At 34.4% G+C, this 5,220-nt stretch overlaps 1 long non-coding RNA gene across 1 annotated transcript; it reads left to right on the plus strand.

Annotated features, from left to right (window-relative positions):
- Nucleotides 1–574: 574 nt before the first annotated feature.
- On the plus strand, nucleotides 575–2,871 carry LOC128285113 (uncharacterized). Its single transcript, XR_008275525.1, has 2 exons — nucleotides 575–734; nucleotides 2,565–2,871. It is a non-coding gene; the product is annotated as an uncharacterized LOC128285113 (long non-coding RNA).
- Nucleotides 2,872–5,220: the final 2,349 nt, after the last annotated feature.

A 5,220-nucleotide genomic window follows, 5' to 3' on the forward strand; every position in this document is an offset into this window, starting at 1 on the left:
CCAATGAGGTCTGTAGGGAACTTTGATGAACTAGCTTATTAGTTCAAAGCATATCACTAGGCTAATATTATCGCGTAAAAAAACCCCACCACTTCGTTTCCAAGAGAGAATGTAACGCCCCAATTTTCGGGAATCCTGTGAATGTTGGCATAGGTTTAATTATGTTAGTGGGCCTCTAGAAAGCCCAAACTTAAGATAGAACCCGACAATTTTAGTTAATTTTTGTTCCATAACAAAAATGGGGTGAAATTATGAAATAGAACCTATGTGAAAATGTTTGAAAATGCTATAAGCTAAATTGAAGTGGCCAAATAAATAGGAGTGCAAAATAGGAGGATTTGCATGACAAACCTCCCATTTTACGTGAAGTGGCCAGCCATCATGTTGTTGTAGACAAAATGTGCACTTGATATCCATAATTTATGGTACAAATTGATACAAATTGATAATAGGTTAGGTAAATGTTCCATGATAATAGGTTAGGTAAATGTTCCATGATAATGGGTTAGGTAAATGTTTCATGATAATGGGTTAGGTAAATGTTTCATGATAAGAATTTCATGTCTTTGGTATTAAAGAATTAAATGGATGAAATATGAAGTTTTATTAAAAGAAAAAGGGGTGAAAAGAACAAAGTTTTGTCCATCTTTGTTCATCATAGCTGAAAGTTAGAGAAGAGAAAGGAGAGGAGAAAGCTCTTGAGTATTCAGTCATTAGGAGGAGGAAAATTGAAGGTAAGTTCTTGGTACCTTGCTTCTATTTTGAGGTTCATGAGTTCTTCTTGATTCTACCTTAACTCTTGAAGTATATTTTGATTTTTAGTTGTGTTGTGAGCATTTAGTCATGAATTAAAATGAAGGAAATGGTTGTTGTTTCATGTTCTTTTGATGAAAAATAGAAGATAGGTGAAGTTGAGCCAAACAAATGAGCATGCATGTGCCTTAGATGTTAAAGGGAAAAATCAGCTAACATGTTGTGCTTTAAAATGATGAAATGGAGATTATTCTTAAGTAAAATCATAGATATATGATGATGGATTGGTGATATACATGTTTAAATAACAAGCATGCAAGTTAGGTGTGAAAGAGTGATTTGGTAATAAATCTGCTTGGGACAGCAGCAGTAACGTGACTTTGGAAAATCACCATAAATTGTGGGAGATGAGTTAGAAGCTGCATAAATTATTTAATTAATGCTTAATGAGTCTAGTTTCAAATGGAATAAACGAGAACATATTTTGAATTCTGTACAATGAGAAATTTGATTCGTAATGAAGAGTGGTCAGATTAGTCAAATAGTGAAACATGGGAAACTTTGAGAAAAATCTGGTATTGATTGGCCATACCAAAAATTCTGAAAATTTTATGGATAGAAGATATATGAGTCTATTTTCAGGGAAAATTAACGGTACTTGATTTGGAGTTTCGCAGCTCCAGTTATAAATAATTTAGTGACTGTTGCTCAGGAAGACAGCTTGCAGTTAAATTATGATTATGTGGTAAACATTGACAAAAATTTGTTAATGAGTTGCTTATTGATTTCTTATAAGCTTACTATGATCTGTAGGTGTGGTTGGCCGAATATTGTAAGGGGTTAATACGTAGTTTGTATTTGAATAGTTAGATTAACGTGTTAGTAATCCAATTGTAGGTGGTTCGTGTGTGGATCTCGTCAAGATATCGTCATAAAATGTGTGTAATGACACCCTCTCATAGACTAGATTGGCAAAAGCCGAAAAGCCGAAATGCCGAAAAGTCGAGATTTTGGGAATTTATAGTATGCGAATGCTCGTAAGATAGTTGGGTTTGTATATTTGGTAATCTAAAGTAATAAACTGCAGACGCTGCGATTTAGTACATTTTGATAATTTGGGCTTAATGGGCCAAAGATCGTAATGGGCCAACTGCCCAATTCAAGAAGTATGTCTGTAAGTGTTCGATAGTATGTAAATAGTTAGGATATGCATGAAAACCCTAAAAGTAGCTAAATTACTATAATACCCCTATGTATGGAAAATTATCATTATACCCCTAGGTGCAAAATTACCATTATACCCCTAGGGTTAATTTTGACCAAAAGCATGACGATCGATTACGTATGATGTATGCCATGATTATATATCTGTTGCATGGGGACATGGGTTATATTATGGAGGAAGCGTTCTGGTGGCTATGCCACAAATATCTGATCTGGTGGCTCTGCCACATATATCTGTTCTGGTGGCTCTGCCACGATTATCTGTATCTGGTGACTCTTTCACATTATCTGTTCTGGCAGCCATGTTGCAAATTCTATGGTGTGTAGCGGTTGGGTGGGTCGAGTTGTCTCCCCACACGGTGTAAGGTTAGTACGGGGGTGTATACGGTTGGATATGGTTGGGTTTCTACATAAACATGTAATATCTGTTCTGTTATGTTATGGGCCTATGGGCTTTATTCTGAATTCTGTTCTGGGCTAAGGCCAACTTATTCTATTTCTGTGGTTTGAGCTGATATAGGCTATGGTTGGGTTATTTTACACACTGAGTTTCCCCAAACTCACCCCTTTTATTTTCATCCACGCAGGAAATCCCCAACCATAGTGGGCTTGGAGCTGTGAGGGAATTCGGAGTGGCCACCCATTCTGAAAGTTTGATTTTCTTCTGGTGAACTGGACACCCTTTTATTTACGTTTGAAGTTTTGGGTTTTTAAATGTAATAAGGCCGCTTAATTATTTTTAATGGTTTTAATATGTATTACTAAGATAGGTAATACTTATTTTAACTATTGAAATTGGATAGCTTTAGGGCGCGTTTTCAAAAACAACAGTTGATTTCAAAATAACACGACAACAAGCAAAGCTTCCGCAATGAAAGTATTTTCCAAAATTAATCACTTTTCCTAAAAATGACTTAATCAAATCAGTTTCCTAGAAATATCCATGACGTTAAGGTGTGGCAATGGCGATATGCATGTCTAGGATTGGATCCGAAGGGAGCTTGGTACTTAAGCAGTCCGATGGACTCACCACCTCTTTTCCGATTTCCTACCTGGTGCATAGCTTCCATTCACTTTAACCCTTAATGAATTAATCTTTTGAATATCAAGTACGATTTTCTGGACTTAGAATGGAAATTTTTTTTTAACGTTTTTGATGTGGCATGCCGGATCCGGCCATGACTTCTGGGCCGGGTTTGGGGTGCTACAGAGAAGAACGTGAACATTTATAAGAATACATTGAGCCATTTAACACTACTATAAAGTGAATTAAGGACTTGGCATTTGAGATATAATTGATAGAGCATCAAATAGAAAAACTACTTGCCTTTTATGAAAAAGTACATCACTATATAGAGGTGGGAAGACAAAATTCCTCTAGCTAAGGGTTTGCAATAACAAGTCAAGAAAAGAAATCAATAATTAATAATTAGGAGAACAAAGTCATCTAGAATACACCAGGAAGATAAAAGAACAAATCCTCACCTTAAAGTTGATATAGGTAGGCAACCCTTCGTAGGAAAAACTTAAATAATGAAGCAACCATTGATGCAAATTGATTAGTTTCACAAAAGAAATCTTAGGAGACCCCATGCCAATGAAACCATCACCCACTTAGATGCGATTGAAAAAAAGATACAAATATCATTGAGAAGTAAGGCAAAATATGAAAGAATGCATGAATTTGGTGGACTCTATAGAAGTTTTTGTCAAATGAGACCAATTAGGATTGTTTGTAAAGAAGTAACATAGATAGCAAAATGCCAAGAGGAAAAGGGATTTAAAAGAAAAAATATAAGTGATACAGAAAAATTATTAGGATCTATCAACATGATATTAGGTCTTAGGAAAAAGCGGGTTGGCTTGAACACACAAAAAATTGATCACCTTAGAAGTATGATGTCTGTAGAAGTTCCTTTTGAAAGGCTTAAAGAAGAAGATGGCCGAGAATTAGATTTGATGAGAATGATGAAAGGGTTGTGATTGATGAAGCTGACAACAATCATCTTGTAATAAAGACAACAATCATCAATCTCAAAGTGAAAAGGATTTTGATCGATACTGGTAGCACGATAGAGGTTTTGCATTAATACTTTACAGAAAGTGGGGTTAGAGAAATAGTATTTAAAAGAGAGCCAGCCTATATGGGTTTACTAACCAACCTATGAGGCAAAAGGGTTTATCATACTCCAATCACTCTCTTCGAGGTGGAGAAAATTGTCACAGGAATGATGGAATTCCTGGTAGTTGATTAACATTCATTATATAATGTTTTTTTTAGGAGTTTGCTAATGAAGAAACTCAAGGTGACTTTTGTGACCTTTTGTATGAAAAATTTCCATCTAATATAAATAGTTCCACATGATAAATAGGTCAGTGTGCAGTGAGGTAGTGCCACATGATGTTATTACAAATGACACAACCGTTGGCATTGAAAAAAAAAGTCAAAGAAACATCTAATACCCAATTCTAAAAGCATGTGAAGTGGTGAGTGCATATAATAAAGAAGATTTGATGTTAGAGGGGAGATAAGCATGTTCAACGCAAAGCCAATAGGAGAGACAAAAAGCTTATGAAGTTAGTTGGTTGGAGAGAGTAACTTAAATCTCAACCACCATTCCTAAGCAGAAAAAGAGTTGATGTCTTCGCTAGTCTACAATGGATATGCCAAGAGTGGACTTTAGGGTGATGAAGCATTCACTAAAGGTAGATACAAGGGCTAAGGTTGTGTAACATAAAAGAAGAGAATTTAACCAAGATAGAATAATAGTTTTAAAAGAAGACATTCAAAAGTTACTTGTAACTAATTTTATTAGGGAACTCATGTATTTGGATTGGCTACATAATGTTTTCAAGGTAAAAAAATTGAATGGAAAGTAGGGTATCCGCGCTGATTCATTGAATAGTGCAAAAGTTCACCAGCAAGAGAAGATTGTTTCAAAAAAGTAAACAAAAAAACTAAGATAAAAACTAAAATTAAAATTAAAAATAATAAATAAAATGAAAAAAATAAAATTATCGACACTGATACCTGGCAATGGCACCAAAGTTTGTTAGGTTGTCAAGACCTACAAAAATAAAAGTTTACTTGAAAATATAAAATGAGTAAATAAAAACAAGCAAAGTCGTATCCCCAAATATCGATAATAATTTTATTTCTCAAGTAAAAACAAGTAAAGTAAATATGATGGGAGTTTTATAGAAAATAAAAACTAAATTTAAATAAAAAATTTAACAAATAAA

The sequence above is a fragment of the Gossypium arboreum genome, chromosome 12 (assembly GCF_025698485.1).
Source record: "Gossypium arboreum isolate Shixiya-1 chromosome 12, ASM2569848v2, whole genome shotgun sequence".
Classification (NCBI taxonomy): Eukaryota; Viridiplantae; Streptophyta; class Magnoliopsida; order Malvales; family Malvaceae; genus Gossypium; species Gossypium arboreum.